Source organism: Bombyx mandarina, chromosome 25, assembly GCF_030267445.1.
Source record: "Bombyx mandarina strain Sakado chromosome 25, ASM3026744v2".
Taxonomy (NCBI): domain Eukaryota; kingdom Metazoa; phylum Arthropoda; class Insecta; order Lepidoptera; family Bombycidae; genus Bombyx; species Bombyx mandarina.
Window position 1 is genome coordinate 4023098 of NC_143231.1, and position 13295 is coordinate 4036392.

Consider the following 13295-nt stretch of genomic DNA (forward strand, 5'->3'; position numbering starts at 1 on the left):
GAATCTTATCTACGTGATTAAAAAGTTCATAGTCATTTAAAGGCAAAGGAGGGGTAGCGTGGCGTCGCGAGGCTGCACGAGCCTTCTACCGACTAGTCAAAAGAGGCGCCGCGCGGCTGATCGCAGCGCAGCTAGCTGACGTGCGGCCGACCGCGGTGCAGCTGACAGACTCGCGGCTGCGCGCGAGCGACCATTTCATACCCGCCCGCCCTGCCGCTTGCGCATTTCGCGTCATTTTATTAGAGGGTATCTTGTTCTTCTTCTACAGCCAGTGCTATGATACATAAATCCAAATCCACCATATTTATTGCCACACAACTTTCCTTGAGTGAAGTAGATCGCACACTAGTTTTCAAAGCTACCACGCGGAGGCTCATTGCGGCGCCTCTCGCCGCGCCGCACTGCCCCGCGCAGCGCCGCGCTCAGTCACTTGCTCTTACGGCCGCTGTGCGCCGCTGCTCTTTCAGTGGGAATTGACCCTAAAGATAATTTTTCTGTTTTGTCAAAAATATCTTTAGAACCAAGTTCAGTTATATGTATGTATATAAGATAGTTATATCAAAGTTAAAATTGTATAGTAAAAAATAATTACCTATGTAAACGAGGCACTAAAATACATTTACGTGTTTTATATTTAATAGTGTTTGTTGAGCTTATAAATAATATGTAATTAAAATATGTAATGTAAATCGTTTTGTATATTATCAAATGTATCCTAGGCAACTATTATTAACACATATGTATATAGGTATAATATTATGTACTATGTGAAAAATCGAGTTTCAACATTGCTGGCTTTCATTGCAGCACATCCCTAATTGTTAGGGTTGACTCCTATAACTTTGCGCTTCTGAATATTTTCATATATTAAATTTGTTGATTTTTGAAAATGTAACATTTTTTTAAGCTATTTTAATATAATTGTTGTAACAGTTGTTAATTGTTTTTATGCTGTTCATAAAATCAGTGATATATTAATCTTTGACCAGTTTTTTATTTAACGAATCGAATCTTAATCCTATAGATTTATTTAAAAACATAATGAGTGTATTCGGACTACGAATTTAATAATAATATAGCTGTTTTTGTAATTTTTCGAGTGTGAATAATTAAAGGATTCTGATGGTTAAATATTTATCAAAAAAAGTGCGTGCGTAGAAAGTACACATGTCAGAAGTGAAACTTTTTTTTTTGGCGAACTAATTTATGAGTCTTGCTTATATTTATACAAATCTAAAACTTTAGATTTCCGAGACTAAGAGGAAGGGAAAAAGGAAGATATGTTCCCGCCAAAAGTCTGTCAAATGTCAATCTTAAACCTCAGTGTTGACAGTCACATTATGTTTAGATTTCTAAATTGTAAATGACTAATATTTTGCCAATTGAATTGACTAATTTAATTTCATGCTATTTGATTAATGTTCCAAATTCTTTTCATTTCATTTCAATTCCTATTAACATTTTTCACAAAAAAATTATAAAATAATAGGCTGTATGGTATGATGATACATTTGCCTTTCCAGTTGGAAAAATACAACAACTACTATTACTACTGACATTTGACAAGTACTTAATTTCAATAGTAGTTTGATGTCACTTCCGTTGCATACCTGCGTGACGTTCTGTAAAAATGTTACCCTCATGCGCCTAAAGAAGTTTCACTTCAAAAATTATAAATTTTACTAATGAAATTTTGACATTCAACTAAATACGCTTGTCAATATATTCTTGCATTTACCGGTTTATGGAGAGTTGTAATGCCTTCTGAGAGAGATCATAGAAATACGCTGTGCAACATTGAATGAATTCTGTTAGTTTGCTACCGATGAAAATACTTACCTACTTGAAAGATCGACCAATTCGCGTGGATCCGTGTTCAGCAGGGGGATAAAAGTTATCAGAGTTCAAACTGTTTTCATTTTGAATGTTATCAAAATTGGTTCGATGGTTTGCGCGTGAAAACGTCACAGGCAAAATTACTCTCTTGTAATATTAATATGGATTTTTAAGTGTCATGTTGAGATCTACACACGAATTCATTTTGTTATCTACGGCAACTATTGATTAAAGGCTTGTGGCCTACCATATATTTATATGTGTACTCTTTTTTTATTTTACGAAAACCCTTTGTTTTTGTACTTCTCACCTATACATATTTTTTAGTATTTCATATTTTATTTACTTAAATGCACAGACATACATAAATAAATACAAAAAATATGTATATATCTAATAATAATTTATTTCACACAGCGAGAAGTCTACGCATTTTTTATAATAGATCTCGTCGCGCGCGTCGCTTGGCGTAATTCAATACGCAATCTGACAGTCGGTTAATCCATCTCCATCATACCCGATCCTGTAGACCGAATGGTAAACAGTCGAAATCACACGTCATTACGGATCCTCCCGATCCAGTAACGGTGCTTTTAGGTACCTCAAGCACCGGTCACCGTCCTTGCCGAAGTCGTCGCTTACAACGAAGGGCTCGACGAGTAAATAAACCATAGACACAGCCCACTGAGTTTCTTGCCGATCCTCTCAGTGGGTCGCGTTTCCGATCCGGTGGGAGATTCTGCGAAACACTGCTCTTGCTAGGGCCAGTGTTAGCAACACCGGTGGAGTACCTTTTTTTTCCTACCTATGCTGATAGTCTTCAGAGGCTATTTCAGATTCTTGACGTGTAGGTGAGCTCACGGGCTCAACCTGAGACAATTGCTAATACTGGTGCTTCGTTAAGGCTACTACCAGATTGGAATCTCGACCCACAGAAGATCCGGCGAGGAACTCAGCGGCAAGTATTTTTGGCTAAGCCTTCCTGTTCCTTCAGCTATGACCGTATCCGTCCATATAAAAGATCAATGTTTGTGTGCTTGTCTTCTATGCGTTCCTAAACCATTCAATTGACCGTGATGAAATGACAATTATTGTCTCTCCATAGATGGTTCTGTTTGTGATTTGAAGGTTTTCTGACAGTTGTTAATACGTCAGAGACATCGACCTCATGTCAAAACATTCTCGCTCACGACTCGGTCGTGCGCGGACGTGCTTTCCGATCCGTGGCCCGCTTGCGAGCTGCGTCTCTGAACTCACAGTTGTGCTCGACAGTGTAGTGACCGTGAATACATCGTGCGTACAATTCAGTAGTGCGGACGTGCCGATCCGTTGGTCGCTTGCGATCTGCGTATCGAGGTCCATTTTTGTGCGCTAAAGTTTTGTAACCGCGAACCCACCCTTACCAACTGCCTTTTTCAAGGCAAAACCAATCGCTACGTTCAGCTTCCTGTGGCACTCACAGGCTAGCGATTTCCTAACCCTTCCCAAAAACAACAGTCTTTTTCAAGACTAGACCCCCGCTCGCGATTCTGCCTGCTGTAGCACTATACAGCCCGAGCGGGTTCCTTTCCTTTTCCCCGCCGATTGCCGTTTTCACGGCATAGACATTCCCCCCCCCCCTGCTCCTTGCTGTCCTGCAGCACAGGGGGGGTTACAAATCCTATCCGGGGCCTCGCCTTTCGGCGAGTTCAACAAAAGTCCCGGGGCCGCCCCCCCCGGGCAAGAAGACCGAAAAATGGAAGAAGATTGTGCTAGTGATATTGTCGGGTTCCTCCGGGATAGGTACCCGTCAATTAGGGCCGAGTACCTAGAGTTTAGGGCCGCCCGTGGCAATCCCTCCCCCCCCGCGTCCGTCGCCGCGTACTTCAAACGTGCCTCGGAGGCACGCCGCGCGCCCCCCGCCGCCGCGTCAAGTTCGAGCGCACGTTCCGACGTAGCGACTCACGAAGCGCCTAACGCTACCCCCACCCCCGCGCCCGCGTCGACTATGTCATCGCGCGTTTCGTCCGTCGCGACCTCGATCGTTTCGAGTTCAGGCTCCGATACCGAATCGGAGATGGATTTCGAATCCGCGTCAAGCCCTCAGCCTGGAACTTCGGATGGGTTCCAAACCGTAACGCGCGGTAAAAAGCGTACTCGCGCCGTGGAGTCCCGGAGCTCCACGACGAAGCAGACTAAATCCGCGACCGCCTCCCGCCCGCAGGTAGTCGTGACACCGGAGTCGGACTCCGCTCGCCGTGTAACCCCACCGCCGCGTCCCAAACCCGCGCCCGCTCCTAAAGTAGCTGCCCCGCCCCCGCTGATTCTCCAGGAAAAAACTGCGTGGAACCGCGTTTCCCAGGCCCTTCAGGCAAATAAAATTAATTATACCCATGCGCGTAACGTCGCGCATGGGATTCAGATAAAGGTCGCAACGCCGGGCGACCATAGGGCCCTCTCTTCATACCTCCGAAAGGAGAACATAGGTTTTCACACCTATGCTCTTCAGGAGGACCGCGAGCTCCTCGAAGCGAGCGAAGAAGATCGCATGTCTCACGACAATTTGCGGCCTATCCGGGATCTCAATTGAAGCCCCCCATAGACGTGGCACTCCCGGGCAGTGCTACAGATGCCAGCTTTACGGCCACTCGGCTCGTAATTGCCACGCGCGCCCCCTCTGCGTAAAGTGCCTCGGCGACCACGCCACACTAGATTGCTCGCGTGTTAGGGAAACCGCGACCGAACCTCCAAGCTGTGTCCTATGCCTTAAGCAAGGGCACCCCGCGAACTACCGTGGATGTCCTAGGGCTCCGCGAAAACGTCCGACCCACCCAGCCCCCCGAACCGTCGGCCCAAAGACTTCGGCGCCTTCAGTGCCGAAACCCGCCTTCGTGCCGGCTGCAGTTCCCACGGTGTCGGCGTGGAAAAAACCGCTGCCGTATACGAAGGCGGGAACGGAAACCGCACCCCCGCCCCCGCTCGTGACACGCCCCGCGCCCCAGCCCCTGCTCGCACCTCGCCCCGCGCCCGCGTTCCGTCCCCCGCAACCCTCTGCCGTCAACGACTTCGCGCTCGTGCGTGACTTCGTCACCGCAGTCAACTTCGACCGTCTGCGATCGTTCGCAGACGCGATACGTAGGTCGGTAACCCCCGAACAGCGGCTCGCGGCCGCTTTCGATCACATGGACGTCTACGAGTCCGTGTCGCGTACGTTATAAAATCTTTACCGATAATCAATGGCGCAAAAAGGTAGAGAAAAACCGTATTCCCTTACGTTAGCATTCTATAATGCTAACGGACTCGCGCGGCAACGCGATCAAATTTTTGAATTCCTCCGCGATAATCTTGTAGATATTCTATTAGTGCAGGAAACCTGTCTGAAGCCCTCGCGTCGCGACCCGAAAGTCGCGAACTACGTCATGGTTAGGAATGACAGACTCACCGCCTCCAAAGGCGGGACTGCCATTTACTATAGACGGGCCCTGCACGTTGTCCCTCTCGATACTCCCTCGCTCTTACATATCGAGGCGTCAGTGTGCCGTATCTCGCTGACGGGACACCAGCCGATCGTCATCGCATCCGTTTATCTCCCCCCGGACAAGCCCCTTCTGAGCAGTGACATCGAGTCACTGTTCGGCATGGGAGACTCTGTCATCCTGGCAGGCGATCTAAATTGCCACCACACTAGGTGGAACTGCCATCGTACAAACGTCAACGGTAGGCGTCTCGACGCGTTTATAGACGACCTCACCTTTGAAATAGTCGGTCCCACAACTCCAACATGTTATCCGTATAACATCGCGCTCCGTCCGAGCACTATAGACCTGGCATTGCTTAGGAACGTAACTCTGCGCTTGCGTTCCATCGAAGCAATGTCAGAGCTCGACTCAGACCACCGACCTGTCGTTATGCAGCTCGGTCGCCCTCACAACCCAGTCACTGTTACGAGGTCCATGGTGGATTGGAATAAGCTGGGCACGTGCCTAGCCGACGCCGCTCCGCCAATCCTCCCTTGCGGCCCGGATTCGAATCCATCCCCCGAGGACACCGTCGAATCCATAAACATCATTACCGATCACATCTCTTCCGCGATCATTAGATCTTCAAAAGAAGTCGATGTGGAGGACAGCTTCCACCGCATCAGACTGTCCCCCGATCTTAGGAATCTCTTAAGAGTTAGGAACGCGGCAATCCGGGCCTACGATCGTCTTCCCACGCATTCAAACCGGATTCGGATGCGTCGTCTACAACGCGAAGTCCACTCCCGCTTAAGCGACGCGCGTAACGATAATTGGCATAGTTATCTAGAACAACTCGCGCCCTCCCACCAAGCATACTGGCGATTAGCTAGGACTCTCAAATCCGAAACTACCGCTACTATGCCTCCCCTCATACGCCCTTCAGGCCAACCACCGGCATTCGATGACGATGACAAGGCTGAGCTGCTGGCCGATGCACTGCAAGAGCAGTGCACCACCAGCACTCAACACGCGGACCCCGAACACACCGAGTTAGTCGACAGGGAGGTCGAGCGCAGAGCTTCCCTGCCGCCCTCGGACGCGTTACCCCCCATTACCACTGACGAAGTTAGAGACGCGATCCACAACCTCCAACCTAGGAAGGCACCCGGCTCCGACGGCATCCACAACCGCGCGCTAAAATTTTTGCCAGTCCAACTGATAGCAATGTTGGCTACAATTTTAAATGCCGCTATGACGCACTGCATCTTTCCCGCGGTGTGGAAAGAAGCGGACGTTATCGGTATACATAAGCCGGGCAAACCGACAAACGAAACTTCTAGTTACTGTCCGATTAGTCTCCTCTCGACGATAGGAAAAATTTACGAACGGCTCCTTAGGAAACGCCTCTGGGATTTTGTTACCGCGAACAAAATTCTCATTGACGAACAGTTCGGATTCCGCTCTAAACACTCGTGCGTACAACAAGTGCACCGCCTCACGGAGCACATTCTGATAGGACTAAATAGGCGTAAACAAATCCCGACCGGCGCCCTCTTCTTCGACATCGCGAAGGCGTTCGACAAAGTCTGGCACAACGGTTTAATTTATAAACTGTACAACATGGGAGTGCCAGACAGACTCGTGCTCATCATACGAGACTTCTTGTCGAACCGTTCGTTTCGATATCGAGTAGAGGGAACTCGTTCTCGTCCCCGCCAACTGACCGCCGGAGTCCCGCAAGGCTCCGCGCTCTCCCCGTTATTATTTAGTTTGTATATCAATGATATACCCCGGTCTCCGGAGACCCATCTAGCGCTCTTCGCCGATGACACGGCTATCTACTACTCGTGTAGGAAGATGTCGCTGCTTCATCGGCGACTCCAGATCGCAGTAGCCACCATGGGACAGTGGTTCCGGAAGTGGCGAATAGACATCAACCCCACGAAAAGCGCAGCGGTGCTCTTCAAAAGGGGTCGCCCTCCGAACATCACTTCGAGCATCCCACTCCGTAGTAGGCGCGCAAACACCTCCGCCGTTAGTCCCATCACTCTCTTTGGCCAGCCCATTCCGTGGGTCTCGAAGGTCAAATATCTAGGCGTCACCCTCGACAGAGGGATGACATTCCGTCCCCATATAAAAACGGTACGCGACCGCGCCGCGTTTATTCTAGGACGACTCTATCCAATGCTTTGTAGTCGAAGCAAACTGTCCCTCCGCAATAAGGTAACTCTCTACAAAACTTGTATACGCCCCGTCATGACGTATGCAAGCGTAGTGTTCGCTCACGCAGCCCGCACCAACTTGAAATCCCTTCAGGTTATTCAATCACGATTCTGCAGGATAGCCGTCGGAGCGCCTTGGTTCCTTAGGAATGTGGATCTCCACGACGACCTGGAGCTCGACTCTTTTAGTAAGTATCTACAGTCGGCATCGCTGCGACATTTTGAGAAGGCGGCACGACATGAGAACCCTCTCATCGTAGCCGCTGGAAATTACATACCCGACCCAGTAGACCGAATGGTAAACCGTCGACGTCGCCCAAAGCACGTCATTACGGATCCTCCTGATCCATTAACGGTGCTTTTAGGCACCACAAGCACCGGTCACCGTCCTCGTCGAACCCGTCGCTTGCGACGAAGGGCTCGACGAGCGAACTAACCCATAGACACAGCCCACTGAGTTTCTCGCCGGATCTTCTCAGTGGGTCGCGTTTCCGATCCGGTGGTAGATTCTGCGAAGCACTGCTCTCGCTAGGGTCAGTGTTAGCAACTCTCCGGTTGAGCCCCGCGAGCTCACCTGCTAACGTTAGGGTGAAGCTGAAATAGCCTCTCAAGGCTATCAGCATAGGTAGGAAAAAAAAAAAAAAAAAAAAAAAAAAAGACCTCATGTCTCGTTGACGTTGATGTCGGCTTACATTTTGTGATATCAACAGGCTTTTGTAACCTCTTAAAACCAGGCATAATTAATACAAGCTATAACTAAAATAAATGCTTTAATAAAAATAAAACCCAAAACTAATATGTATTGTAACGTTCCCATCTCTATTTGTGAAAAGCCTAATTCCTTTAAATTGTTGAAGATTTGTTGTTATCTCTAGCAGGTTCTACATGTAACTATAGCCAGTTGAGTCTAAATATCAAGCTGATATGCGATAACGCTAACTTCATTACTGTTAATAAGTTTTCCACAGATTATAAAATATTTACAAGTCTATGGGAGAAAAAGATTTAATCTGTACAATAAAAAATAAAAAAATGTGATGAGACTTTTTGGCGGGAACGCGAGGAGTGAAGCTGTGTGATTTGTTTTATTTTGTCTATTTAGTGTGTCTTCAGGTTTTAATGTGTAATAACGGTGGTTTATTAACTGTTTAATATCTGTAAAAGTGCACAAATGTGGGAAAATGAAACAAAGACGCTGGACGTAATTTTTTTTGGGTTCCTCCAAAAAATCCACTAAAAAAATCTCAGTAAATGACCACCATTTTACTGAGATTATATTTCATTCCATATCATCTCATCACATTTCATTGATAGCAAAACAATGCAGTCAAACAGCCCCGACTCATAATCGATCTTCACCATTATTGCTCCATGATAACGCGAGACCTCATACAGCACGAGAAACCGTTTTAACTCCACAGGAACTGCAATTAGCAACCATTCGTCACCCTCCATATTCGCCAGACCTTGCTCCAACGGAATTTTCGTAATTTGAACAATTTTCTACATGATAAAAAGTTTTCTTCCCAGGAGGCAGTACAAAATGCTTTCACACAGCTTGTAGTTTCCCTAGTCCTAGCAAGAGCAGTGCTCCGCAGAAGATCCGGCGAGAAACTCAGTGGGTTTGTTGTGTCTATGTTAGTTAGCTCGTCATAAAAGTTCCCAATGATCGCCTACACCGTAAAATATATACTGTTATCGAGCAACACTTCCGGCCTCACATAATTAATTATTTACGAACTTAGGAAATATATAGAACTTATTATTGTCTTATAATATAATTAGTAATTTCATAATCAAGTAAATAGTTCATTCATATTTCTTTATACTTATAATATTTTATTGGCGCCTTCCGCTTGACAGCTTCCGGCGCAATAAACCTTACGGCGCAATAAGCCTTAATGCTATTTATGTTACATAATTCGATATTATTAAATAATAATTGTACGTAAATAATCAGCAGAATAATTAAGATGAACAATGTTTAATATTACCTACTAAGTTTGTATTTAAATAGGTCAAGATGATTGTATAAATACCGGCGGTTAGCATATCTCTATTGCATTCGTATTCTACCCACCGTAACGTGTACTAAAGAGAATATAATATTTCGTGTGGATGTAAATTGTCTCAATTGTCGCCGCCACCCTGAGGATCCGTTTATACTTCAGAAGCGGGATTATGCCAGGCCCATACATTGACGGATTTGAGACCGCTGAGAAACACAGGCGATACAAAATGCGACGTGTCACCCAAACCGATGCGGAGGTTATTCCAACGTTCCGGCCGGATGAAAAATCTAGCAACGTCAAGGGATGGCTGCACAAGATCGACCAGTTGGAACACGTGTATGGATGGGACAACAAAGACAGATGTCTTCGTGGGTCGGCTAGAGAATGTGCGATACACCGCAACTACACTACACATCTGCGACTGGCTACCACATGGAGAAGAGAAGGTGCTGTTGCTCCAGTTGCAAAAGGGACCGACTTTCAACCGAAGAAAAGTTACGCCTGCCGAAGAGAAGGTCGCGCTGCGAGGTGTGCCATCGCCCGGGATACTACGTCGGCCAGCTGATGGTATGCGGCCAGCTCTTCACACCCAAAAGTGAGTAATGTCTTATTTATAACATACAGCATATGCATAGATTTGCACAAAAAGATAGTGTTAATTAATGGCTCTAGTCTTATTGCATACATAGACACTGGCAGCGAATTAAATATTCTGTGTGGCATATGCTGATAAGTTAAAAAATTAAAGATTAAGTCTTCCGTGGTTACAATGAAAGGTTTTGGAGGCGCATACCCGTCGACCTCTTTAGGAACGTCCCCCGTGAATGTTCATATAGACAACATTATTGTGGCTTTGTGAAAATAACGAATTACGACATCGCTGATATAGATTTAATAATCGAAGAATCATGATAAATCAACCTAATATCAATATCACAAAATTCTGTTAAATTCGTGGGTAGTAGTGATACTTTTAATAGTACTCTTAGTGAGATAACATTACATGACAGACTTGTCGAATGTATTTAGGACACAGCTGTATAATACCACAGTAAGGTGCTGCTTTGGTACAAGTTTATCTCAATATTAACACTAATGAAATATTTCTTGTGAATTCTATATATTATGAGCTGGGCTGTATATCCTATTTTGGGTGGACTTGTAAGGTCGAAAGATTGCTTTTTAAAAAATAATTAATATCTGAGACAAAATCATTGAATGGAAATATAATTAATAAGCACGCGTGGAAATTATAACACAAAATCAAACTACTTCAGGATAGAGGCTGCATAAGTTATAAATAAAATCTGTGTGATGTACAACTGATAAAATCTGTGTGATGTACAACTGATAAAATCTGTGTGATCTACAACTGATGAAATCTGTGTGATCTACAACTGATGAAATCTGTGTGATCTACAACTGATGAAATCTGTGTGATCTACAACTGATGAAATCTGTGTGATCTACAACTGATGAAATCTGTGTGATCTACAACTGATGAAATCTGTGTGATCTACAACTGATGAAATCTGTGTGATCTACAACTGATGAAATCTGTGTGATCTACAACTGATGAAATCTGTGTGATCTACAACTGATGAAATCTGTGTGATCTACAACTGATGAAATCTGTGTGATCTACAACTGATGAAATCTGTGTGATCTACAACTGATGAAATCTGTGTGATCTACAACTGATGAAATCTGTGTGATCTACAACTGATGAAATCTGTGTGATCTACAACTGATGAAATCTGTGTGATCTACAACTGATGAAATCTGTGTGATCTACAACTGATGAAATCTGTGTGATCTACAACTGATGAAATCTGTGTGATCTACAACTGATGAAATCTGTGTGATCTACAACTGATGAAATCTGTGTGATCTACAACTGATGAAATCTGTGTGATCTACAACTGATGAAATCTGTGTGATCTACAACTGATGAAATCTGTGTGATCTACAACTGATGAAATCTGTGTGATCTACAACTGATGAAATCTGTGTGATCTACAACTGATGAAATCTGTGTGATCTACAACTGATGAAATCTGTGTGATCTACAACTGATGAAATCTGTGTGATCTACAACTGATGAAATCTGTGTGATCTACAACTGATGAAATCTGTGTGATCTACAACTGATGAAATCTGTGTGATCTACAACTGATGAAATCTGTGTGATCTACAACTGATGAAATCTGTGTGATCTACAACTGATGAAATCTGTGTGATCTACAACTGATGAAATCTGTGTGATCTACAACTGATGAAATCTGTGTGATCTACAACTGATGAAATCTGTGTGATCTACAACTGATGAAATCTGTGTGATCTACAACTGATGAAATCTGTGTGATCTACAACTGATGAAATCTGTGTGATCTACAACTGATGAAATCTGTGTGATCTACAACTGATGAAATCTGTGTGATCTACAACTGATGAAATCTGTGTGATCTACAACTGATGAAATCTGTGTGATGCACAACAAACAAAAGGTGTGTGATGCACAACAAACAAAAGGTGTGTGATGCACAACAAACAAAAGGTGTGTGATGCACAACAAACAAAAGGTGTGTGATGCACAACAAACAAAAGGTGTGTGATGTACAACAAACAAAAGGTGTGTGATGTACAACAAACAAAAGGTGTGTGATGTACAACAAACAAAAGGTGTGTGATGTACAACAAACAAAAGGTGTGTGATGTACAACAAACAAAAGGTGTGTGATGTACAACAAACAAAAGGTGTGTGATGTACAACAAACAAAAGGTGTGTGATGTACAACAAACAAAAGGTGTGTGATGTACAACAAACAAAAGGTGTGTGATGTACAACAAACAAAAGGTGTGTGATGTACAACAAACAAAAGGTGTGTGATGTACAACAAACAAAAGGTGTGTGATGTACAACAAACAAAAGGTGTGTGATGTACAACAAACAAAAGGTGTGTGATGTACAACAAACAAAAGGTGTGTGATGTACAACAAACAAAAGGTGTGTGATGTACAACAAACAAAAGGTGTGTGATGTACAACAAACAAAAGGTGTGTGAATTAGATAATATAAGATATAATTACTGCTTAAACATGTAAATTTCAGGTGCCAAACACCAGCGACAAAGCAGGCGCCAATAGCAGCGCTGATCGCCGTGGGACACGGCATACACAGGATGGCCGAATGTTATCGAGCAACACTTCCGGCCTCACATAATTAATTATTTACGAACTTAGGAAATATATAGAACTTATTATTGTCTTATAATATAATTAGTAATTTCATAATCAAGTAAATAGTTCATTCATATTTCTTTATACTTATAATATTTTATTGGCGCCTTCCGCTTGACAGCTTCCGGCGCAATAAACCTTACGGCGCAATAAGCCTTAATGCTATTTATGTTACATAATTCGATATTATTAAATAATAATTGTACGTAAATAATCAGCAGAATAATTAAGATGAACAATGTTTAATATTACCTACTAAGTTTGTATTTAAATAGGTCAAGATGATTGTATAAATACCGGCGGTTAGCATATCTCTATTGCATTCGTATTCTACCCACCGTAACGTGTACTAAAGAGAATATAATATTTCGTGTGGATGTAAATTGTCTCAATTGTCGCCGCCACCCTGAGGATCCGTTTATAATACATACCAAAGATAAAAAATATAAAGTCTATCGTAATCTAAAAGAGTTTCAAAAACCCCGTTACCACAAGTCAGTCTGTTACGATACTGCACCTACCATTTAAAATAAAACAAGTAATGA